At 40.6% G+C, this 27,874-nt stretch overlaps 1 pseudogene; it reads right to left on the reverse strand.

Annotated features, from left to right (window-relative positions):
* The window catches only part of LOC126067939 (uncharacterized), a 35,098-nt pseudogene extending 20,614 nt beyond the window's left edge, over nucleotides 1-14,484 (reverse strand).
* Between the last annotated feature and the right edge of the window lie 13,390 nt (nucleotides 14,485-27,874).

Genomic DNA, 27,874 nt, shown 5'->3' on the forward strand with positions numbered 1-27,874 from the left:
CTGGGCTATTGTGCTCTTTTAGTCTTGTTTTGTTTTATAGGCGTGTCTAATCTTTGGCTGAAGGGTGAACCTCAGGAGTGACTTCAATACTGGGCTAAAAGAGTGTCTGGGGTTCATACTTTCAGGGTTTCTCCAGTCTCTGTCAAACAAGTAAGTCTGGTCTTTCTTTGTGAGTTAGAATTTTGTTCTACATTTTCCTCCAGCTCTGTCTGGGACCCTCTATTGTGATTCCTGCCTCCTCATTTTGAAGCAGCATATAGTGAGTACTCTTTGATTATTTAATTACAAGTACTAAAGAGTGAAATTAAGTTTAGTTCATTTGGGCAATAAATATTTGGTGAGCATCTGCTGAGCGTCAAGCACTGTGCTGGGCAGCTAGATTTCACACAGTGCCTTTCTTTAGCCAACTAGTGTTGAATGGAGCAGTCAGACCAACGAAGCAATGTGAGGGGTGCAATGACCGAGACCTGTCCAGATGGCCATAATTCTAGAGACAGTGACACTACCACAGACTGGGCAGGTGAAATGCTGAGTTTGATACTGCGAAGCCTGTGTTTTCAGAGACTCATACCCTGAATGGTTGCCTCCCCTTGGTCTGTGAGGCCTCAGAGTGCTTGGGACAGCCAGTCCCCTGTGAAGGGAACCAGTCAGGGTTCCCAGGTGCCCATTGGGAGATCCAGATAGTCTTACCTGTTCCACCAGCCCTTGATGAAATGAGAAAAACTTCCATTTAAATACTCTGGTGTTAAACAATAGTTTAGCTTAATTAGTAAAGAATGTATGCCTTGAGAATTGTGCTTTTTAAAGAACTGTATGTACAGGATCAAAGTGACAACAGCAACTCAAAAAATTAGATAGGAAACTTAAGAAGGAAGTGAAGTTATGTTACTGGGGAGGAACAAGGAGGATATAGGAGGATGAGAATGGTTGTACAACTTGAAGAATATAATCAGTATCACTGAATTGAACATGTAGAAATTGTTGAATTAGCATATGTTCTGCTGTGTATATCCTCAACAACAAAAACAAAAATTTAAAAAAAAAAGACTCTGGTATTAAAATGTTTCTTCTTTTCTGAACTAATGCTATTAATAGAATTTAGTTTTGCTAATGTGCTTATGCAGCAAAACCAACAACTGACAGGTCTATGTTGTTCCCCCAATAACTGAGGGGAACATTTCGTGGTATCAGAATCTGGGAACCACCAAACTAGGCAAAGGCCTGGGACCTCATGAGAGAGAACCTCTGGGAACCTAAGCTGCTGCACCTGGACTTGTCTCCACTCCATCTACCCATGTGCAGTACAGTGAAGTAAACTGCTTTAATATGACCCTTCCAGTCATGGTCTTGTAACTCCCACAAAATGATTGGGTAAACCCAAAACCAAACCCATTGCCATTGAGTCGATTTCAACTCATAGTGACCCTACAGAACAGAGCAGAACTGCCCCATAGTTTCCAAGGAGTGCCTGATAGATTCAAACTGCCGACCTCTTGATTAGCAGCCGTAGCTCTTAACCACTACGCCACCAGGGAATAAGGTGCTTGTGGCCCACCAAGGGGATTGGATGGTTTTTCTAATGCATGGAACCCTTGTGGGGGTGGGGCTACGCAAATGAGGTACATGAAACCCTTGCAGGGGATTGGTTAGTTTGTGGTCTTGCTGGGGGCCAAGGCTTGAAATTGATAAGGAGTTTGCTATACATATAATCAGCTTTCCTGACAGGTTTTAGGGAGAAGGAGCTGTAACACTGAATACCATGAGAGATGGTGAGAAGAGTGGCAGCAGCTTGAGCAGCAGCGGCTACAGAGGGCCTGCTGGACAAGAGGCTTGTTAACGGAGTAGCGTGCCTCTGGGCACTTATCGGCAAAACTAAAGAACTTTGTAACACTTGCTGGAGCAGGGCAGAGGCAGAGTGCACGGGGCCCAGGCCAAGAGTACAGTGCCCAGTGACAGCAGGCTGAGAAAAAGTTGTCCTGATTGAATAACTGTATCCTGAGTTGTTCCTGTTACTTCCAAGTTGATCCTGGTCCTGACCTGTAACCTGATACTTCCCTAATAAACCCCATAATCCTAAATACAGTTTGTAAGTTCTGTAAGATGTTGCAGCGAATTACCCAACCCAAAGATAGGGAGAGTACTGAGATGGGGGTGAGGGGAGCGGCTAGTTGGTGTTAGAGATGATGGAGTGGTACAGCAGTTTGCAGAAGTGGGGTATTTGGGACATCTTTAACCTCCACATTATTGGAACCACCTTTTTGCTGATTTTTATAAAAAAAATTATTCATTTAGGCAGCCTAAATAAACCATACAAATCATCAGCTCTTTGAAAGAGGACACCTATGTTTTGGAGCATGATATCAGCAGAACCGTTGAGCTGGAAATTGTCCAGTGTCTATTTATAACAAATAAACATAGTTTTGTACTATGTTAGATAGAAAATGAGGGGAGCATTTTCCAGCCCTTGAGACTGTTGCTATTACTAGAATCTGCACTTCTGGGACTGGACACCCCTGACTGAACTTGAAGAGTGGACCACAAATGAATTCACCCTCTAACTCAGCAGCACATTCCCAAACCCCACTGAGCTTGGAGTCCTTGGTTTCTGCCAGTCTGGACCTGGGGTACTGGCCAGTCACTAATGTGACTGTGAGAAACTCAGATCAACTGAAAAAGGGGGTGTTTTAGGCTGGGTTCTCTACAGAAGCAAAACCAGTGAAGCGTATACATACACAAAAAAAAAAAAAAATTTTTTTTTTTTTTTTTAGAGAGAGATTTATCTCAAGGAAATGGCTCACTTGGTTGTAGAGCCTGCCAAGTCACAAATCCATGGGTCAGGTGTCAGGTGTCAGGCTAAAGGCTTCTCCTGACTCACATAGCTGCAGGTGCTGATGAACCCAAGATCCTCAGGCCAGACGGCAAGTTGGCTCACAGCTGCAAAGGCTGACCAATCCAATATCAGTAGGTAAGATGGCAGACTACTGGCCCAAGTCCCAAAAACTGGAGGTAAGATGCTGACGAGCCAAATGTAGAATCCATAGCAGAGAAAAAGCCAGCAAAATTTGTAAGAAAGTCCGCATATAATGGATGTAGGCCACACCCCAAGGCAAATCCCTTTCAACTGATTGGCTACTCACAGCAGATCCCATCATGGAGGTGATCACATCATTATTATATGACTGCCAAACTACATCATAACTGCCAAATCATGAAGAATCATGGCCTAGCCAAGTTGACACACAACTTTAATGATCACAGTCCACTCCTTGTCAGCTTTGCACATGTATACTTCTCCTTAAACATGTAAAGACCAAATTATAAAGTCATACTTGCACCTAACTTGATACAACTAACACATGTACAACCGAAAACGCACTAGCCCTGTTTACATCTTATACTTTATAAGTAAAGAAAACAAAAATATTTGATGCACACATACAAGGAAAAAATACTCATAACAATTACAGTCTTAGTTTCTGTGACTGGTCACATAATCATAACTAGTATTTAGAACCAACTTCTTCCACCAGCCATGCTGTATTGCCTTTGCCCTCAGCAAGCACCTCAGCTGATTGTGGTTCTCTGCCTGGTTGAGTAACTCAAACCTTCATTCCTGTGTTAGTCATCTAGTGCTGCTATAACAGAAATACCACAGTCTACTAGTTTAGAAGTCTGAATTCAGTGTGCCTGTTCCAGGGGAAGGCTTTCTCTCTGTTGACTCTTGAGGAAGGTCCTTGTCATCAGTCTTCCCTTGATATGGGAGCATCTCAGCACAGGAACCTCAGGTCCAAAAGATGTGATTTACTCCGAGCACTGCTTTCTTGGTGGTATGAGGACCCCATGTCTCTCTGCTTGCTTCTCTCTTTTATATCTCAACAGAGATTGGCTTAAGACACAATGTAATCTTGTAGATTGAGTCCTGTCTCATTATCATAACTCCCGCTAATCTCAACTCATCAACATCATAGAGACAGAATTTACAAAATATAGGAAAGTCACATCAGATAACAAAATGGTAGACAATAACACAATACTGGGAATCATGGCCTAGCCAAATTGATACACATATTTTTGGGGGGCACAATCCAATCCTTCAGAATTCCCGAAGGATCTGGGCCATTAGTAGTCATGTCAGAATCGGTTGCTGCAGTTTTTCATGGACTTTAATTATAGGGCATGGCAGCACTAAGAGGCGCCCTGAGGGATCTCCTGCATTCCAGACATACTCTTCTTTACGTCCATTACATAATATCAATCTGACTTCTTCCTCTTGGTGATCACAATCAATCACACCAGCCAATATGATAACTCATTTTTTTATCTGTTGATCCACAGGCAGAAGGAGCCCAAAGTGGCCAGGTGGCATTCTTAACTTCCAGTTCAATGGAAATCAGTGATGTGTCTCCTCATGTGAGCATTCCTCCCTTTGGAACTAAGACCTCTAGACCTACAGAGCACAGAGTCACAGGGACAGGAAGCAAAAACTTTTCGAGTGGGTCACTAGGGGTAACAGTGAGTGTTGCCACTCCCATGTTCACCCCTTGATTCCTGGACCCATGAATCCGGGCTATGTGAGAAACAGCAGTATATACTGGACACTGGTTTAGAGCATATACAGCCTGCTGGAGAACATTACCCCAATGCTGCAAGGTATTGCCACCCATCTGGCACCATAATTGTGTTTTTAGAAGGCCATTCCATCGTTCTATCAAGACAGCTGCTTCAGGATGATGAAGAACATGGTAAGACCAGTGAATTCCATGAGATTGGGCCCACTGATGCACTTCATTTGCTTTCCCTTCATCCGAGGAGATGCTGTGTGGGATTCCATGACAGTGAATAAGGCATTCTGTAAGTCCATGGATGGTAGTTTTGGCAGAAGTATTCCATGCAGGGAAGGCAAATCCATATCAAGAGTAAACGTCTATTCCAGTAAGAACAAAATGCTGCCCTTTGCATGATGGAAATGTCCAATGTAATCAACCTGCCACCAGGTTGCTAGCTGATCACCTAGAGGAATGGTGCCATATTGGGAACTCAGTGTTGGACTCTGCTGCTGGCAGACTGAACACTCAGCAGTGGTTTCAGCCAACTCAGTCTTGGTGAGTGGAAGTCCATGTTGCTGAGCCCACGCATAACCTCCATCCCTGCCACCATGGCCACTTTGTCCATGAGCCCACTGGGCAATGACATGAGCGACTGAATAAAGAGGATGGCTGGTTTTCACAGAATGTGTCATCCTACCCACTTGATTGTTAAAATCCTCCCCTGCTGAAGTCACCCTTTGGTGAGCATTTACATGGGACACAAATATCTTCACATCCTTGGCCCATTCAGAGAGGTCTATTCACATACCTCTTCCCCATACTACCTTGTCTCCCATTTTTCAATCACAATCCTTCCAAGTCCCTGACCACCCAGGCAAACCATTGACCACAGCCCATGAATCAGTATACAATCACACATCTGGCCATTTCTCCTTTCAAGCAAAGTGAACAACCAGGTGTACTGCTAGAAGCTCTGCCCATTGGGAGGCTTTCCCTTCACCACTGTCCTTCAGGGAGGTCAAAGCAAGGAGCTGTGGTACTGTCACTGTCTACTTTCAAGTGCTGCCTGCATATCGTGAAGAACCATCTGTAAACCAGGCATGAGTTTTCTCTTCCTCAGTCAACTGATCATAAGGAAACCCCCATGAGACCACAGGTGCAGAAGGTGATGTGACAGGAGTGGAGGCCATGGACATTTGGGCCACTTCCTCATGCAACTTACTTGTGCCTTCAGATCCTGCTTGGGCCAGTCTCATATATACCCCTTCCATTTAATGATGGAGTGCTGCTATGCATGTTCGATTTTATGACTTTGTGGGTCAGACAACACCCATTTCATGATGGGCAGCTCAGGTTGCATGGTGACTTCGTGGTCCATGGTTAAGGATTTGGTCTCTACTAAGGCCTAGTGACAAGCCAAAAGCTGTTTCTCAAAAGAAGAGTAGTTATCTGCAGAGGATGGCAGGGCTTTGCTCCACAATCCTAAGGGTCTGCTCTGTGATTTGCCAATAGGGTCCTGCCAAAGACTCCATACAGCATCTCTATCTGCCACTGACATTCCAAGCACCACTGGATCAGATAGATCATACGGCTCAAGTGGCAAAGCCACTTGCATGGCAATCTGAACATGTTGCAGAGCCTTCTCTTGATCTGGGCCCCACTCAAAACTAGCAGCTTTTCAAGTCACTTGATGAGTAGGCCAGAGTAGCACACCCAAATAAGGGATATGTTACCTCCAAAATCTAAAGAGCCCACTAGGCATTGTGCTTCCTTTTTAGTTGGTGGGGGAGCCAGATGCAATAATTTATCCTTTACTTTAGAAGGAATATCTCAACATGCCCCACACTACTGAACTCCTAGAAATTTTACTGAGGTGGAAGATGCCTGAATTTTTGTCAGATTAATTTCCCACCCTCTAGTTAACACAAATGTTGTACCAATAAATCCTGAGTCACTGACACTTCTTCCTTACTAGGTCCAATCACCAAAACGTCATCAGTGTAATGAACCAGTGTGAAGCCTTGTGGAAGGGAAAGGTGATCAATGTCCCTGGGGACTAAATTATGCATAGGACTGGAGAGTTGTTATATCTTTGAGGTAGGACACTGAAGATATATTGCTGGCCTTGCCAGTGGAAGGCAAACTGTTCTGGTCCTTTAAAACAGGTATGGATAAAAATGCATTGGCCATGTCAATAGCTGCATACCAGGTACCAGGACATGTGTTAATTTCTTCAAGCAATGAAACTAAATCTGGATCAGCAGCTGCAGTTGGAGTCACCATGTAGTTAAGTTTTTAATAATCCACTGTCATTCTCCAAGATTCGTCTGTTTTTTGCACAGGCCAAATAGGCGAGTTGAATGGGGATGTGGTAGAAATCACCACCTGTTCATCCTTCAAGTCCTTGATGGTCAGTGTGATGGTTAAGATTGTGTGTCAACTTGGCTGGGCCATGATTCTCAGTGTTTATGTGTGATTACTCCTATGCTTGAATCTGCTGTGAGCAGCCAATCAGTTGAAAGGGCGTTTCCTTGGGGGTGTGGCCTGCATCCAAATATAAGCAGTTGTTCTGGCTTTTTTGCTCACTCTGGATCCTGCACCGCCCTCTGTTAGTCTGACCTCAGGCTCTTGTGACTTGAGTTATCAGCTCTCCGCAGACCTTGGAATTCATCGATCTTTACAGTCTGAGAGCAGAAGCCCTGCTCTTCGACCTGCCAATCTTGGGTTTGCCAGCCCCTTCAGCTACATGAATTGAGAAAAGCCTCTATCTTGATATACAGACTTGGGACGTATCAGCCTCTACAATTCTGTGAGCCATTTCCTTGCTATGAATTTCTCTCTCTACATATTTATATGCTTTACTGGTTTTGCTACTCTAGAGAACCCAGCCTGAGATTGTCAGTAATTGCTGTAATTCCTCCAGAAATGCAGTATTGGTTTTGGTTTATTGTTTTCCTGGGTAGGTGCTATTCTAATGGCTTCCTGTTGACTTTTCCTACCATAATAGCTCTTACTCCACTTGTCAGGGGTCCAGTGTGGGGGTTTAGCCATTTGCTAAGTATATCTATTCCAATTATTCACTCTAGAACTGGAGAAATCACTACAGGGTGGGTTCAGGGACCTACTGGACCTACTGTGAGATGGACATGAGCTCAGACTCTGTTAATAACCTGACCTCTATATGTCCTCCCTCTGACTGGTGAGCCACAATGATGTTTTGGGTCTCCTGGATTTAGTGTCAGTTCAGTCAGTAGCCAGTAATCCTCAAAAAGTCTTAACTATTTCCTTATCCTCAATGAAGTCACTCTTGTAAAAGGCCATAGATCCCTCTGGGGAAGGGTGTGAGAAAGATTAACATTATAAATTTTTGGCACTGTAGTGGGGTCCTATCTCAAGGAGACCCAGCCTCCCCTTCATTCAAGGGGTTGCAGGTCTGTAAACTTACTCAAGTCTGGGAATTGATCGAGGGTCTGTAACTTTCTATTCTGGCGATTTGAGATAGACTGCTGTTCACTTGACTTAGATTTGTCCCCTTGTACATATCAAGAAAATACTTAGTAGATTTCCTATATATTTCGCCCCTAGGGACACCATGACTAAGTAGCCAATGCCGTAAGTCCATACAAGTCAGACTATTCTGATTACTGCTTTGACTCTGCTGTTCATTATGGTAACCATGCTCACCTTGTCTTTGTCAACTGAGTGCCTCTACTTGGCTCCTACCACCATGGGCTTCAATGTGATTTAAGTGAAAGTATACAAATCAAGTCACTCTCTCACACAAAAGTTTATATACACCTTGCTATGTACTTCTAGTTGCTCGTTCCCTAATGAGACAGCACACTCCTTTCCACCCTGTATTTCCTGTGCCCATTCAGCCAGCTTCGGTTCCCCCTCCCCCGCCCACCTTCTCATCTCCCCTCCAGACAGGAGCTGCCCACATAGTCTTATGTGTCTACTTGAGCCAAGAAGCTCATTCTTCACCAGTATCATTTTCTATCTTATTGTTGTTGTTGTTGTTAGGTGCCATCGAGTCAGTTCCAACTCATAGCGACCCTGTGCACAACAGAACGAAACACTGCCCGGTCCTGCATCATCCTCACAACAGTTGTTATGCTTGAGCTCATTGTTGCAGCCACTATGTCAATCCACCTCATTCAGGGTCTTCCTCTTTTCTGCTGACCCTGTACTCTGCCAAGCATGATGTCCTTCTCCAGGGACTGATCCCTCCTGACAACATGTCCAAAGTATGTAAGCTGCAGTCTCGCCATCCTTGCCTCTAAGGAGCATTCCGGCCGCACTTCTTCCAAGACAGATTTGTTCATTCTTTTGGCAATCCATGGTATATTCAATATTCTTCACGAACACCACAATTCAAAGGCGTCAACTCTTCTTCGGTCTTCCTTATTCTTTGTCCAGCTTTCACACGTGATAGAAAGTACCATGGCTTGGGTCAGGCGCACTTTAGTCTTCAGCGTGGCATCTTTGCTCTTCAACTCTTTGAAGAGGTCCTTTGCAGCAGATTTGCCCAATGCAATGCATCTTTTGATTTCTTGACTGCTGCTTCCATGGCTGTTGATTGTGGATCCAAGTAAAATGAAATCCTTGACAACTTCAATCTTTTCTCCGTTTATCATAATGTCGCTCATTGGTCCAGTTGTGAGGATTTTTGTTTTCTTTATGTTGAGGTGTAATCCATACTGAAGACTGTGGTCTTTGATCTTCATTAGTAAGTGCTTCAAGTCCTCTTCACTTTCAGCAAGCAAAGTTCTCTCATCTGCATAACGCTGGTTGTTAATGAGTCTTCCTCCAATCCTGATGCCCCGCTCTTCTTCATATAGTCCAGCTTCTCATATTATTTGTTCAGCATACAGATTAAATAGGTATGGTGAAAGAATACAACCCTGACGCACACCTTTCCTGACTTTAAACCAATCAATATCCCCTTGTTCTGTCCGAACAACTGCCTCTTGGTCTTTGTAAAGGTTCCTCATGAGCACAATTAAGTGTTCCGGAATTCCCATTCTTCGCAGTGTTATCCATAATGTGTTATGATCCACACAGTCGAATGTCTTTGCATAGTCAATAAAACACAGGTAAATATCCTTCTGGTATTCTCTGCTTTCAGCCAGGATCCATCTGACATCAGCAATATATCCCTGGTTCCACGTCCTCTTCTGAAACCAGCCTGAATTTCTGGCAGTTCCCTGTAGATATACTGCAGCAGCCACTTTTGAATGATCTTCAGCAATATTTTGCTTGCGTGTGATATTAATGATATTGTTCTATAATTTCCACATTCGCTTGGATCATCTTTCTTGGAATAGGCATAAACATGGATCTCTTCCAGTCAGTTGGCCAGGAGGCTGTCTTCCATATTTCATGGCATAGATAAGTGAGCACCTCCAGCGTTGCATCTGTTTGTTGAAACATCTCAATTGATATTCCATCAATTTCTGGAGCCTTGTTTTTCACCAGTGCCTTCAGAGGAGCTGAATCCTTCACTATTGCAACTCAAGGCTTGAATCTTTTCTTCAGTTCTTTCAGCTTTAGAAATGCCGAGTGTGTTCTTCCCTTTTGGTTTTCCACCTCCAGCTCTTTGCACATGCCATTATAATACTTTACTGTGTCTTCTTGAGAGGCCCTTTGAAATCTTCTGTTCAGTTCTTTTACTTCATCAATTCTTCCTTTTGCTTTTGTTGCTCGACTCTCAAGAGCAAGTTTCAGAGTCTCCTCTGACATCCATCTTGGTCTTTTCTTTCTTTCCTGTCTTTTCAGTGACTTCTTGCTTTCTTCATGAATGATCTCCTTCCACAACTCGTCTGGTCTGCAGTCACCAGTGTTCAATGCGTCAAATCTATTCTTCAGATGGTCTCTAAATTCAGGTGGGATATACTCAAGGTCATATTTTGGCTCTCGTGGACTTGCTCTGATTTTCTTCAGTTTCAGCTTGAACTTGCGTGTAAGCAATTGATGGTCTGTTCCAGTCTGACTGATGATATTGGGCTTTTCCACCATCTCTTTCCACAGATGTAGTCAGTTTGACTTCTGTGTGTTCCATCTGGTGAGGTCCATGTGTATAGTTGCCGTTTATGTTGGTGAAAGAAGGTATTTGCAATGAAGAAGTCGTTGGTCTTGGAAAATTCTATCATTTGATCTCCAGCATTATTTCTATCATCAAGGCCATATTTTCCAACTACTGATCCTTCTTCTTTGTTTCCAACTTTTGCATTCCAATCACCAGTAATTATCAATGCATCTTGATTCCATGTTTGATCAATTTCGGACTGTAGCAGCTGATAAAAATCTTCTATTTCTTCATCTTTGGCCCTAGTGGTTGCTGCATAAATTTGAATAATAGTCATATTAACTGGTCTTCCTTGTAGGTGTATGGATATCATCCTATCACTGACAGCGTTGTACTTCAGGATAGATCTTGAAATGTTCTTTTTGACAATGAATGCAACACCATTCCTCTTCGAGTTGTCATTCCCAGCATAGTAGACTATATGACTGTCTGATTCAAAATGGCCAATACCAATCCATTTCAGCTCACTTATACCTAGGATATCGAAGTTTATGTGTTCCATTTCATTTTTGATGATTTCCAATTCCTAGATTCATACTTCGTACATTCCAGGTTATGATTATTAATAGATGTTTGCAGCTGTTTCTTCTCATTTTGAGTCGTGCCATATCTGCAAATGAAGGTCCCAAAAGCTTTACTCCATCCACGTCATTAAGGTTGACTCTACTTTAAGGAGGCAGCTCTTCCCCAGTCATCTTTTGAGTGCCTTCCAACCTGGGGGGCTCATCTTCCAGCACTATATCAGATAATGTTCCGCAGCTATTCATAAGGTTTTCACTGGCTAATGCTTTTCAGAAGTAGACTGCCAGGTCCTTCTTCCTAGTCGGTCTTAGTCCAACCTGTGTCTGAAGAGTTGGCTTTGGGAATGGTTCCTGTCTTGGGCTAACAGAAGGTCTGGGGACCATGATCTCCGGGTTCCTTCAGACCATTAAGTCTAGTCTTTTTACAAAAATTTGAGGTCTGCATCTCACTACTCTCCTGTTCCTTCAGGGGTTCTCTGTTGCGCTCCTTGTCAGGGCAGTCATCAGTTGTAGCCGGGCACCACCTAATTCTCCTGGTCTCAGGCTGATGTAGTCTCTGATTTATGTGGCCCTTTCTGTCTCTTGGGCTCATAATTACCTTGTATCTTTGGTGTTCTTCATTATCCTTTGCTCCAGGTAGGTTGAGACCAGTTGATGCACCTTCGATGGCCACGTGCTTGTGTTTAAGACCCCAGATGCCACTCACCAAGGTGCGATACAGAATGTTTTCTTAATAGATGTTATTATGCCAATTGACCTAGGTGTCCCTGAAAGCATGGTTCCCAAATCCCTGCCCCTGCTACTCTGGTCTTCGAAGTGTTCAGTTTTTTCAGGAAACTTCTTTGCTTTTGGTTTAATCCAGTTGTGCTGGCCTCTCCTGTATTGTTTCTTTCCCTTCACCTAAAATAGTCCTTGCCTAGTATCTAATTAGTGAATATCCCTCTCCCTCCCTGCCTCCCACTCTCATAACCATCAAAGGATATTTTCTTCTCTGTTTAAACTATTTCTTGAGTTCTTATAACAGTGGTTTCATAAAATATTTGTCCTTTTGCAACTGACTAATTTCACTCAGCATAATGTCTTCCAGAGTCCTCCATGTTATGAAATGTTTCACAGATTCATCATTGTTCTTTATCGATGTGTAGTATTCCATTGTGTATTCCATTGTGTGAATATACCATAATTCACTTATCCGTTCATCCATTGATGGGCACCTTGGTTGCTTCCATCTTTTTGGTATTGTAAACAGTGCTGCAATGAACGTGGGTGTGCATATATCTGTTCGTGTAAAGGGTCTTACTTCCCTAGAAAATATTCAAGGAGTGGGATTGCTGGATTGTATGGTAGTTCAATTTCTAGTTTTTAAGGAAGCATTAATCAATTTCCAAAGTGGTTGTACCATTTTACATTCCCACCAGCAATGTATAAGTGTTCCAGTCTCTCCACAAACTCTCCAACATTTATCATTTTGTGTTTTTTGAATTAATGCTGGTCTTGTTGGAGTGAGATGGAATCCCTTTGTAGTTGTGATTTGCATTTCTCTAATGGCTATGATTGTGGGCATTTAGCTGCCTGAATGTCTTCTTTGGTGAAGTGTCTGTTCACACCTTTGCCCATTTTTTAACTGGGTTCTTTGTCTTTTTGTAGTTGAGTTTTTGTAGTATCATGTAGATTTTAGAGATCAGATGCTGATCAGAAATGTCATAGCTAAAAACTTTTTCCCAGTCTGTAGGCAATCTTTTTACTCTTTTGGCGAAGTCTTTGGATGAGCATGATTTTTAGGAGCTCCCAGTTATCTAGTTTCTCTTTTGATGTTTGTGCATTGTTAGCAATGTTTTGTATACTCCTTATGCCATGTGTTAGGGCTCCTAGCATTGTCCCTATTTTTTCTTCTATGATATTTATCATTTTAGATTTTATATTTAGGTCTTTGATCCATTTTGAGTTAGTTTTTGTGCATGGTGTGAGGTATGGGTCTTCTTTCATTTTTTTGCAGATGGATATCCAATTATGCCAGCACCATGTGTTAGAGACTAGCTTTCCCCCATTTAACTGATTTTGGGCCTTTGTCAAATATCACCTGCTCATATGTGGATGGATTTATGTCTGGATTCTCAATTCTGTTCCATTGGTCTATGTATCTGTTGTTGTACCAGTATCAGGCTGTTTTGAATACTGTGGCAGTATAGTAGGTTCTAAAATCAGGTAGAGTGAGGCCTCCCACTTTGTTCTTGTTTTTCAGTAATTCTTTACTTATCCAGGCCCTTTAATATGAAGTTGGTGATTTGTTTTTCCATCTCATTAAAAAATGTCATTGAAGGTGGGGCCAAGGCGGTGAACTAGTCACAAGCTTCTGCTGAACCCTCTTGCAACAAAGACCTGAAAAAACAAGTGACTTGATTACATATATGGCAATCTCGAACCCTGAGCATCAAACGCAGAATTAAGGAATAGGTCTGACTGATGGGGGAGAGTGAGACAGTGCAGAAGCAGCGATGAGTCGCCAAGCCCACACAGTGCATCAGCTCAGATTCCTTGGTGCCACTCTGGTGAGAAGGCAGTGGGGCGGATTATAATTTCCTGAGACACGGCAGCTTCAGCAAAAGAAGGCAAGCAAAGTTGCGCACCCCTGACCCTGTGATGTGTCTACAGTGGGGCTGGCCACAGAATTTAGGAAGCGGCTGCTTGGTGTGACAGCCACGCAACAGGCTGTGAAGTTTAGGACAAAGCTGCTTCGGTGAAAGAAGGCAAGCACAGAACACAGCCCCAACCCCCTGGGCAATCTCAGCGGGGGCCCAGCCAGTGCACACAGGCTACACACGCCTCTTGGATCTGACCTAAAACATCACTCTTGACACAAGATAAGTGATTTTGTCTAATTTACCACAGGGATCTAATAACTCCTTCTTCTGAAGTACTCTCTCCTATCTATCTGATCTGTCACCCCTCTGCCCCAACCGGCTTCATTAACAGTTGAATTCCCTGTGCCTGAGATAGAACTTGCTGTGCCATCTCTGAGCCATTCCACTGGCCTGGGAGAATGAATAAATTAACAAATGGGGGGAAAATACTTTCCCAACTCCCCTAATCTGGAAGCTCAGAGCAGAAGCAGCTCCAGTGCAGGGATAAGTGATCCACAGACTTTGGCTTTCACTCCTACATGGGTCCAGGTGACTATTATTTTGCAAAAGCAAGTCTGTTAGAGGTCTGGCTGTAATTGTTTCAGTTGTGCCATGGAGAGGCAGGTTTTGGAGATCTGATACCACTCTGCCTATTAATCAGGGCCCTCACCTACCCACAGCAGGGACCAGAGGGCTCGAGGCTCCATCCATACCACCTAGCCACCTGCAAAATTGGTCCAAGGATGGTGATGCCTACCAGTCTTTACAGCTATAAGCATTGGGTGCCTACAGTACAGCTGCAAAGCCCACCCACCAGAATGCTCTAGAGAACAGAGATGCTTCTTCCTCACTGACACTTGGGGGAATGCTGTCAGCACCCTGCCTTCCACAGAGTGTGACCCCCTGCTGCTACCAGAAACCAATGCATACAACCATCACCACTACTCCTCTAAGATAGTAGGTGTAAGCCTACACCACACACTAGTTGACCAACTATCAGGACACCCTGAGCTGAATCTATACAAGACTAGTGAATGGACTCCTAGCACATATACCCAAAAACAGGTCTAGACATCTGGTAACAGGACATTAGTGCTTCAAATGCTCCAAAAATCAAGTTAGCCCATTCTAGTAGCCTGAAACTCAAAACAAAACAAAGCAAGTAGCTAGGACATAGTGAGCAAACATAAAATATTACAACAACTTATAGATGGCTCAGAGACAGGAGTCAATATCAAATCACATAAAGAAGCAGAGCATGATCACTTCAACACACTCCCAATATAGAGAATCAAGGACTCTACCAAATGATGTATTCCTGGAACTGCCAGATGAAGAATACAAAGGACTAATATACAGAACTCTTCAAGACATCAGGAATGAGATCAGGCAATACACAGAAAAAGCCAAGGAACACACACATAAAGCAGTTGAGAAATTAAAAAGATTATTTAAGAACATAATGAAAAATGTAATAAGCTGCAAGAATCCATAGAGAGACAGCATTCAGAAATTCAGAAGATTAACAATAAAATTATAGAATTAGACAAGGCAATAGAAAGTCAGAGAAGCAGAATTGAGGAACTGGAATGCAGAATTGGGGAGATTGAGTATAAGGCACTTGGCACCAATATATTTGAAGGAAAATCAGATAAAAGTATTTAAAAAATGAAGAAACCCGAAGGGTCATGTGGGACGCTATCAAGAAGAATAACTTCCGAGTGATTGGAATACCAGAACAGGGAGGGATAACAGAAAATACAGAAAGAATTGCTGAAGATTTATTGGCAGAAAACTTCCCTGACATCATGAAAGAAGAAAGGATATCTATCCAAGATGCTCCCTGAACCCCATAAAAGATAGATCCCAAAAGAAAGTCACCAGGACATATTATCATCAAACTTGCCAAAACCAAAGATGAAGAGATAATTTTAAGAACAGCCAGGGATAAGCGAAAAGTCACCTACAAAGGAGAATCAATATGAATAACTTCAGACTACTCGGCAGAAATCATGCAGGCAAGAAGGCAATGGATGACATATATAGAGCATTTAAGGCGAAAAATTGCCAACCGAGAATCATATATCCAGCAAAACTGTCTCTCATATACGTAGGCGAAATTAAGACATGTACAGGTAAACACAAGATTTGGGGAATTTGCAAAACCCAAACCAAAACTACAAGAAATACTAAAGGGAATTCTCTGGTTAGAAAATCGATAATATCAGATATCAAGACAATAATAGAACACAGATCAGAGAAACCAGATATCAACTCAGATAGGGGAATCAAAAAAATAAATTTAAATTTGAAAAAAGCTCAAAATAGGGAATCAGTGATGTCATTATGTAAAAGATGAAAATAATAAATCATGACAGACTAAATAAAGTAGGCACAGATCTCCCATATGGAGAGGAAATCAAGGCAATATAGGGAGATACAAATTAGGTTTAAATTTAGAAATATAGGGATAAATAATAAGGCAATTGCAAGAAGACTAACAATCCCACACTTCAAAATAAAAAACAAGATAAACATAAAGACTCAGCAAAAACAAATTCGACTACAATGAAAAAGAGGAACACAGAATTTACAAAGAAAAACTTCTCAGCACAAAAAAGGGGAAAAATGAAACTGTCAACAACACACAAAAAAAAGGCATTAAAATGACAGCACTAAACTCATAACTATCTATAATTACGATAAATGTAATGGACTAAATGCACCAATAAAGAGACAGTTACAGAATGGATGAAAAAACATGATCTGGCTATATGCTGCCTATAAGAGACACATCTTAGACTTAGAGACACAAACAAACTAAAACTCAAAGGATGGAAAAAAATATATCAAGCAAACAAAAAGCAAAAAAGAGCAGAAGTGGCAATATTAATTTCTGATAAAATAGATTTAAAGTTAAAACCACCACAAAGGATAAGGAAGGACACTATATAATGATTAAAGGGACAATATAACAGGACAATATAACCATATTAAAAATGTATGCATCCAATGACAGGGCTGAAAGATAAAAAAAAAAAAAAACTCTAACAGCATTGAAAAGTAAGATAGACAGCTCCACAATTATAGTACGAGACTTCAACACACCACTTTCGGAGAAGGACAGAACATCCAGAAAGATACCCAACAAAGTCATGGAAGATCTAAATGTCACAATCAACCAACTTGATCTCATAGACATATACAGAAAACTCCACCAAACAGCAATGAAATATCTTTTCTAGTGCACATGGAACATTCTCTAGAATAGACAACATATTAGGTCATAAAGCAAGCCTTAGCAGAACCCCAAACATCGAAATATTACAAATCCATCTTCCCTAAATATAAGGCTATAAAAGTAGAAATCAATAACAGGAAAAGCAAGGAAAAGAAACCAAATACTTGGAAACTGAACTACACTCTGCTTCAAAAAGACTGGGTTATGGAAGACATTAAGGATGGAATAAAGAAATTCATAGAATCCAATGAGAATGAAAACACTTCCTATCAGAACCTTTGGGACACAGCAAAAGCAGTGCTCAGAGGTCAATTTATATCAATAAATGCACACATCCAAAAAGAGGAAAGGGCCAAAATCAAAGATCTATAACTACAACTTGAACAAATAGAAAGAGAGCAACAAAAGAAACCCTCAGGCACCAGAAAAATGCAAATAATAAAAATTAGATCAGAATCGAATGAAATAGAGAACAGAAAAACAATTGAAAGAATTAACAAGACCAAAAGGTGGTTCTTTAAAAAAATACGCAATTCATAAACCATTGGCTAGGCTGACAAAAGAAAAACAAGAAAGAAAGAAAATAACCTGAATAAGAACTGAGGTGGGCGATATCACAACAGACCCAACTGAAATTAAAAGAATCATATCAGATTACTACAAAAAATTGTTCTCTACAAAAATTGAAAACCTAGAAGAAATGGATGAATTCCTAGAAACACACTACCTATCTAAACTAATACAAAAAGAGGTACAACAACTAAATTAACCCATAACAAAAGAAGACATTGAAAAGGTAATCAGAAAACTCCCAACAAAAAAAAGCCCTGGCCCTGACAGCTTCACTGGAGCGTTCTACCAAACTTTCAGAGAAGAGATAACACCACTACTAGTAACAGTATTTCAGAGTATAGAAAAGGATTGAATACTCCCAAGCTCATTCTATGAAGCCAGCACATACCTGATACCAAAACCAAGTAAAGACACCACAAAAAAAAAAAATTACAAACCTATATCCCTCATGAACTTAGATGCTAAAATCCAACAAAATTCTAGCCAATGTAATTCAACAACATATCAAAAAAATAATTCACCATGACCAAGTGGGATTCATACCAGGTTTTAGGGCTGGTTCAACACTAAAAAACAATTAATGCAATTGATCATATAAATAAACCAAAAGACAACAATGACGTGGTTTTATCAATTGATGCAGAAAAGGCATTTGTCAAAGTTCAACGCCCATTCATGATAAAAACTCTAAGCAAAATACGATTCGAAGGAAATATCCTCAACATAATAAAGGGCATTTATACAAAGCCAATAGCCAACATCATTCTAAATGGACACAGTCTGAAAGCATTCCCCTTGAGATTGGGAACCTGACAAGGATGCCCTTTATCACCACTCTTATTCAACATTGTGCTAGAGGTCCTAGCCAGAGCAATTAGGCTAGACAAAGAAATAAACAGCATTCGGATTGGCAAGGAGGAAGTAAAATTATCTCTATTTGCAGATGACATGATCTTATACACAGAAAACCCTAAGGAATCCTCCAGAAAACTACTGAAACTAATAGAAGAGTTTGGCAGAGTCTCAGGTTATAAGATAAACAAGCAAAAATCACATGGATTCCTCTACAACAACAAAAAGAATATCGAAGAGGAAATCACCAAATCAATACCATTCACAGTAGCCCCCAAGAAGATAAAATACTTAGGAATAAATGTTATCAAAGATTTAAAAGACCTTTACAAAGAAAACTACAAAGTACTAGTGCAAGAAACTAAAAGGGACCTACGTAAGTGGAAAAACATACCTTGCTCATGGATAGGAAGACTTAACATAGTAAAAATGTCTATTCTACCAAAAGCCATCTATACATACAATGCACTTCCAATCCAAATTCCAATGACATTTTTTAATGTGATGGAGAAACAAATCACCAACTTCATATGGAAGGGAAAGAAGCCCCGGATAAGTAAAGCATTACTGAAAAAGAAGAAGAAAGTGGGAGGCCTCACCCTACCTGATTTTAGAACCTATTATACAGCCACAGTAGTCAAAACAGCCTGGTACTGGTACAACAGGCACATAGACCAATGGAACAGAATTGAGAACCCAGGTATAAATCCATCCACATATGAGCAGCTGATATTTGACAAAGGACCAGTGTCAGTTAACTGGGGAAAAGATAGTCTTTTCAACAAATGGCGCTGGTATAACTGGATATCCATTTGCAAAAAAATGAAGCAGGACCCATACCTCACACCATGCACAAAAACTAACTCCAAGTGGATCAAAGACCTAAACGTAAAGACTAAAACGATAAAGATCATGGAAGAAAAAATAGGGACAACATTAGGAGCCCTACTACAAAGTATAAACAGAATACAAAACATTACTAAAAATGACGAAGAGAAACCAGATAACTGGGAGCTCCTAAAAATCACACACCTATGCTCATCTAAAGACTTCACCAAAAGAGTAAAAAGACCACCTACAGATTGGGAAAAAATTTTCAGCTATGACATCTCCGACCAGCACCTGATCTCTAAAATCTACATGATTCTGTTAAAACTCAACCACAAAAAGACAAACAACCCAATCAAAAAGTGGACAAAGGATATGAACACGCACTTCACTAAAGAAGATATTCGGGCAGCTAACAGATACATGAGAAAATGCTCTCGATCATTAGCCATTAGAGAAATGCAAATTAAAACTACGGTGAGATTCCATCTCACTCCAACAAGGCTGGCATTAATCCAAAAAACACAAAATAATAAATGTTGGAGAGGCTGCAGAGAGATTGGAACTCTTATACACTGCTGGTGGGAATGTAAAATGGTACAACCACTTTGGAAATCTATCTGGCGTTTTCTTAAAAAGTTAGAAATAGAACTACCATACAACCCAGAAATCCCACTCCTCGGAATATACCCTAGAGAAATAAGAACCTTCACACAAACAGATATATGCACACCCATGTTTATTGCAGCACTGTTTACAATAGCAAAAAGCTGGAATGAACCAAGGTGTCCATCAACGGATGAATGGTGAAATAAATTATGGTATATTCACACAATGGAATACTATGTGTTGATAAATAACAGTGACGAATCTGTGAAACATTTCATAACATGGAGGAGCCTGGAAGGCATTATGCTGAGTGAAATTAGTCAGAGGCAAAAGGACAAATATTGTATAAGACCACTTTTATAAGATCTTGAGAAATAATATAAACTGAGAAGAACACATTCTTCTCTGGTTGGGGGGGAGGGAGGAAGGGTCGGAGAGAGTTATTTACTGATTAGTTAGTAGATAAGAACTACTTTAGATGAAGGGAAGGACAATACTCAATACAGGGAAGGTCAGCTCAACTGGACTGGACCAAAAGCAAAGAAGTTTCCAGGATAAACTGAATGCTTCAAAGGTCAGCGGAGCAAGGGCGGGGGTTTGGGGACCATGGTTTAAGGGGACTTCTAAGTCAATTGGCAAAATAATTCTATTATGAAAACATTCTTCATCCCACTTTGAAGTGTGGCGTCTGGGGTCTTAAATGCTAACAAGCAGCCATCTAAGATGCATCAATTGGTCTCAATCCACCTGGATCAAAAGAGAATGAAGAACACCAAGGTCACACAATAACTATGAGCCCGAGAGACAGAAAGGGCCACATGAACTAGAGACTTACATCATCCTGAGACCAGAAGAACTAGATGGTGCCTGGCCACAACTGATGACTGCCCTGACAGGGAGCACAACAGAGAACCCCTGAGGGAGCAGGAGAACAGTGGGATGCAGACCCCAAATTCTCATAAAAAGACCAGACTTAATGGCCTGACTGAGACTAGAAGAATCCCAGTGGTCATGGTCCCCAAACCTTCTGTTGGCCCAGGACAGGAACCATTCCGGAAGACAACTCATCAGACTTGGAAGGGACTGGACAATGGTTTGGAGAGAGATGCTGATGAAGAGTGAGCTACTTGTATCAGGTGGACACTTGAGACTGTGTTGGCATCTCCTGTCTGGAGGGGAGATGGGAGGGTAGAGAGGGTTAGAAACTGGCAAAACGGTCATGAAAGCAGAGACTGGAAGGAGGGAGCGGGCTGACTTAGGGGGAGAGTAAATGGGAGTATATAGTAAGGTGTATATAAGCTTATATGTGACAGACTGACTTGATTTGTAAACTTTTGCTTAAAGCACAATAAAAATTATTTAAAAAAGAAATAAAGGGCATCCAGCTGACAAGGAAAAAGTAAAAGTATTTTTATTTGCAGATGACATGATCTTATATACAGAAAACCCTAAAGAATCCTCAAGGAAGCTACTGAAAGTAATAGAAGACTTCAGCAGAGTATCAGGATACAAGATAAACATACAAAAATCAGCTAGATTTCTCTACGCCAACAAAAAGAATTGAAGAAGAAATAACCAAATCAATACCATTTACAGTAGCCCCCAAGGAGATAAAGTACTCAGGAATAAATCTTACCAGAGCTGTAAAAGACCTATACAAAGAAAAATACAAGACACTACCGCAAGAAAGCAAAAGAGACCTACATAAGTGGAAAAACATACCTTGCTGATGGATAGGAAGATTTAACATTATAATAATATCTATTCTACCAAAAGCCATCTATAGACGCAATGCAATTCCGATCCAAATTCCAACAAAACTTTTTAATGAGATGGAGGAACAAATCACCAACTTCATATGGAAGCCAAAGAGACCCCGAATAAATCAAACATTACTGATAAAGAAAAATAAAGTGGAAGGCCTCGGTCTACCTGATTTTAGAACCTATTATACTGTCACAGTAGTCAATGCACCATGATACTGCTACAACAACAAATACATAGACCAATGGAATAGAATTGAGAATCCAGGCATAAATCCAACCACATATGAGCAGATGATATTTAACAAAGGCCCAAAGTCTGTTAAATGGGGAAAAGACAGTCTTTTTAACAAATGGTGCTGGCATGACTGGATATCCATCTGCAAAAAAATGAAACAAGACCCATACCTCACACCATGCACAAGAACCAATCCAAAATGGATCATAGCCCTAAATATAAAATCTAAAAGAATAAAGATCATGGAAGAAAAAATAGGGACAATGCTAGGAGCCTTAAAGACATGGCATAAACTGTATACAAAACATTATTAACAATGCACAAACACCAAAAGAGAAACTAGGTAACTGGGAGCTCCTAAGAATTAGACACCTATGCTCATCCAAAACATCACCAAAAGAGTCAAAAGAATACCTACAGACTGGGGAAAAGTTTTTAGCAATGACGTTTCTGATCAGAGTCAGATCTCTAAAATCTATATAATACTGCAAGAACTCAACTACAAAAAGACAAATAACCCAATTAAAAAATGGGCAAAGGATATGAACAGGCACTTCACTGAAGAAGACATTCAGGAAGCTAGCAGATACATGAGGAAATACTCACCATCATTAGCCATTAGAGAAATGCAAATCAAAACTACAAAGAGATTTCATCTCACTCCAACAAGGCTGGCGTTAATCCAAAAAACACAAAATCATAAATGTTGGAGAGGTTGTAGAGAGACTGGAATACTTCTACACTGCTGGTGGGAATGTAAAATGGTACAACCACTTTGGAAATTGATTTGGCGTTTCCTTAAAAAACTAAAAATAGAATTACTATATGATCCAGCAATCTGACTCCTTGGGATAGATCCTAGAGAAGTAAGGGCTTTTACACAAACCCATGTTCATCGCAGCAGTGTTTAGAATAGCAAAAAGTTGGAAGCAACCAAGGTGCCCATCAACAGATGAATGGGTAAAAAATTATGGTATATTCACACAATGGAATAGCATGAATTGATAAAGAACAATAAAGAATCCATGAAATATTTCATAACATGGAGTAATCTGGAAGGCATTATGCTGAGAAAAATTAGTCAGTTGCAAAAGGACAAATATTGTATGAGACCAGTATTATAAGAACTGGAGAAATAGTTTAAACAGAGAGGAAAATATTCTTTCATGGTTAAGAGAGGGGGGAAGGAGTAAGGGAGGGAGAGGAGTTTTCACTAATTAGATAGTAGATAAGTATTACTTAAGGGAAAGACAACACACAGTACAGGAGAGGTCAGCACAACTGTACAGGAGAGGTCAGCACAACTGGACTGAACCAAAAGCTAAGAAGTTTCCTGAATAAACTGAACCCTTTGAAGGCCAGAGGAACAGGGATGGGAGTTTGGGGACCATAGTTTCAGGGGATATCTAAGTCAACTTGCATAAAAAAATCTTTTAAGAAAGAGTATGGAGCCAAGATGGCGGAACAGACACATGCTTCCAGCGAGCCCTCTTACAACAAAGACCCAAAAAAAGAACAAGTGAAACAAGTATATTTATGACAAGCTAGGAGCTCTGAACATCAAAGGCAAAGACAGAAAACGAACTGAGCAGCAGCGGGAGGAAGAGACAGTTCAGAAACGGAGAGGAGTTACCAGACCTGAATTGCTGGGAGCCCTCAGGCACCATTCCTGGGAGCGGCTGCGGCAGGCTGGTATTAACACTCAGCTGCAGTTTCCTCAGGGAGAAACAGCCAGCCACACAGCCTACTCACACCTCTGGAACCAGAGAAGAACAGCGCTCTCGGCCAAAACTAAGTACTTGCGTATATTTTACCATGTCCCCCACTCCCAAGACGGCTTCAAAAGCCATTGCTTTCCCTGGGCCTAAGATAGGCCCTGTTGAGCTCCTAGAGCCATCCTCCTGGCCTTGGAGAAGGAAAAAATTCACAGTTGGAAGAAAAGATAATTTGCCAGCTCCACTAACCTGGGGAGCTCAGGACTGAAGCAGCTCCTGTCCAGGCATAAATGATCCAGAGACTTTGAGTTCCTTTCCCCCCTGCATGGACCTGTGTGGATATATTTCAGGAGAATAGGCCCTTGTTTGCAGACTACAATTGTTCCAGCTGTGCGGTGGAGAGGCAGGTGTTTGATGTTTGACATTGTTTTGCCTATTAAACAGGGTCCTCACCTATCCACATCGGAGGCCTAAGATCTAGTGGCTCCACTCAGGTCACCCAATCACCTGCAACAGGGATCAAAGGATAACTGGTACCTCCCAGTCCTTACAACCAAAAACTTGGGTGCCCATGGTCTGTCTGCAGAAAACACCTATCTGTACACTCTAGGGAAGAGGGACGTGCTTTCCTCAGAGGCAGGAGGGGGACGATTCTCAGCCCCTTGCCTTGTTCAGAGTGTGACGCCCTGCTGCAATCAGGTACCGGTACCTCCACCAATCACCCCTCCCATCTAAGACTGTAGGACAGAGCCTGTACCACACACTTGATGATTAGCTACCTGAACACCTGAGCTGAATCCATACAAGAAAAGTGAAAGGACTCCCAGACTGATATACCTGATAACAGCTGTAGCCATCTGGTGACAGGATGTCAGAGCTTCAAAGGTGAAAATAATCAAGCTAGCTAACTCAAGCAACCAATTTGGGCATATCAAAACAAAAGAAAGCAAGAAGCCAGGATATAGTAAGCAAACATAAATAAACTAATACAATAACTTATAGATGGCTCAGAGACAACAGTCGATATCAAATCACATAAAGAAACAGACCATGATTGCTTCAACAAGCTCTCAGAACAAAGAATGAAGGGATCTTCTAGATGAAGTTGCCTTCCTTGAATTACCAGAAGCAGAATGCAAAAGATTAATATACAGAACCCTTGAAGACATCAAGAAGGTAATCAGGCAATACACAAAACAGGCCAAGGAACACACAAAGCAATTGAAGAAACTAAAAGGTTATACAGGAACATAACGAAAAAATTAATAAGCTGGAAAAATTCATTAACAGACAGCAATAAGAAATCCAGAAGATTAATAATAAAATTACAGAAGTAGACAATTCAATAGAATGTCAGAGAAGCAGAATTGAGCAACTGGAAGCCAGAATTAGCGAGCTTGAAGATAAAGCACTTGGAAGCAATATATTTGAAGAAAAATCAGATAAAAGAATTTTTTAAAATGCAGAAACCTTAAGAATCATGTGGAACTCTATCAAGAGAAATAACCTATGAGTGACTGGACTACCAGAACAGGGAGGGATAACAGAAAATACAGAGAGAATTGTTGAAGATTTGTTGGCAGAAAGCTTGCCCAATATCATAAAAGATGAGAAGCCTCGAGCTCCACATGAGGTAGATTTTAAAAGAAAGTCGCCAAGACATATTATAATCAAACTTGCCAAAACCATAGATAAAGAGAAACTTTTAGGAGCAGCTATGGATAAATGAAAAGCTGCCTACAAAGGAAAGTCAATAAGAATAAACTCAGACTACTCAGCACAAACCATGCAGGCAAGAAGGCAATTGGATGACTTACATAAAGCATTGAAGGAAAAGAAACTGCCAGCCAAAAATTATATATTCAGCAAAACTGTCTCTTAAATATGAAGGGGAAATTAGGACAGTTCCAGATAAACAGAAGTTTAGGGAATTTGTAAAAACCAAACCAAAACTACAAGAAATAATAAAAGGAATACTTTGGGTAGAAAATCAGTAATATCAGGTAACAACATAAAAATAGAACACTGGACAGAGCAATAAGATGTCAATCCAGACAGGGAAACCACAAAAATAAATCCAGATAAAAACCCGGTCAAAACAGGGAAACAGCAATGTTATTATGTAAAAGAAGACAACATTAAAACAATAAAGAGGGACTAAGAAATGTAGTCATAGATATTTCATATGGAGAGGAAGACAAAGTGATATAAAGAAATAAAAGTTTGGTTTAATCTTAGAAAATAGGAGTAAATATTAAGGTAACCATAAAGGAGACTAACAAGCCTACTAATCAAAATAAAATACAAGAAAAAAAATAGAGACTAAGCAGAAACAAAATCAACACAACAAATAAGAGGAAAAGACGATGTATAAACTACCCAGAAGAAAAAATTAAGTGGGAAAAAACCCATCTACAACACACAAAAAAAGACATCAAAATGACAGCACTAAATTCATACCTGTCCATAATTATGCTGAATGTAAACAAACCAAATGCACCAATAAAGAAACAGAGAGTGGTAGAATGGACCAAAAAAAAAAAAAAATGATCCTTCTATACCCACTGCCATCGAGTTGATTCCGACTCATAGAGACCCTATAGGGCAGAGTAGAACTGCCGCATAGAGTTTCCAAGAAGTGCCTGGCGGATTCGAACTGCTGAACTCTTGGTTAGCAGCCGTAGCACTTAACCACTGCGCTACCAGAGTTTCCAAGTTGCCTAAAAGAGACTCACCTTGGACTTAGAGACACAAACTAAAACTCAAAGGATGTAAAAAAATATATCAAGCAAACAACAACCAAAAAAGAGCAGGAGTGGCAATATTAATTTTTGACAAAAGAGACTTTAAAGTTAAATCCACCACAAGGATAAGGAAGGACACTATATGATGATTAACGGGACAATATACCAAGAAGATTTAATCATATTAAATATTTATGCACCCAATGGCAGGGTGCAAGATACATAAAACAAACTCTATCAGCACTGAAAAGTGAGATAGATAGCTCCACAATTATAGTAGGAGACTTGAACACACTGCTTTCAGTGAAGGACAGGACATCCAGAAAGAAGCTCAATAAAGACATGGAAGATCTAAATGTCACAATCAACCAACTTGATCCTACAGACATATACAGAAAACTCCACCCAACAGCAGTCAAGTATACTTTCTTTTCTAGTGCACATGGAACATTCTCTAGAATAGACCACATATTAGGTCATAAAGCAAGCCTTAGCAGAATCCAAAACATTGAAATATTACAAACCATCTTTTCTGACCATAAGGCCATAAAAGTAGAAATCAATAACAGAAAAAGCAGGGAAAAGAAATCAAGCACTCGGAAACTGAACAATACCCTGCTCAGAAAGACTAGGTTACAGAAGACATTAAGGATGGAATGAAGAAATTCATAGAATCCAATGAGAACACTTCCTATCAGAACTTTGGGACACAGCTAAAGCAGTGCTAAGAGCTCAATTTATATCAATAAATGCACAGATCCAAAAAGAGGAAAGGGCCAAAATCAAAGATCTATTCCTACAACATGAACAAATAGAAAGAGAACAACAAAAGAAACCTTCAGGCACCACCAGAAACCAAATAATAAAAATTGGAGCAGAATTAAATGAAATAAAAAACAGGAAAACAATTGAAAGAATTAACAAGACGAAAAGCCGGTTCTTTGAAAAAATTCACATAATTGATAAACCATTGCCCAAACTGACAAAAGAAAAACAGGAGACGAAGCAAATCACCCCAATATGAAATGAGATGGGCGATATTACAACAGACCCAACTGAAATTAAGAGAACCATAACAGATTATTATGAAAAACTGTACTCTAACAAATTCGAAAACCTAGAAGAAATGGATGAATTCCGAGAAACACACTACCTACCTAAACTAACAGAAACAGGTACAACAACTAAATAGACCCATAACGAAAGAAGAGGTTGAAAAAGTAATGAAAAACTCCCGACAAAAAAAAAGCCCTGGTCCTGACAGTTTCTCTGGAGAGTTCTACCAAAATATTCAGAGAAGAGATAACACCACTACCAGTAACAGTATTTCAGAGCATAGAGAAGGACAGAATACTCCCAAGGTCATTCTGTGATGCCAGCATATCACTGATACCAAAACCAGGTAAAGACACTGCAAAAAAAGAAAACTACAGACCTATATCCCTCAAGAAGTTAGATGCAAAAAAAAAAAAAAAAACTCAACAAAATTCTAGCCAATAGAATTCAACAACATATCAAAAAAAATAAAACCTTC

Source organism: Elephas maximus, chromosome 26 (genome assembly GCF_024166365.1).
Source record: "Elephas maximus indicus isolate mEleMax1 chromosome 26, mEleMax1 primary haplotype, whole genome shotgun sequence".
Lineage (NCBI taxonomy): Eukaryota > Metazoa > Chordata > Mammalia > Proboscidea > Elephantidae > Elephas > Elephas maximus.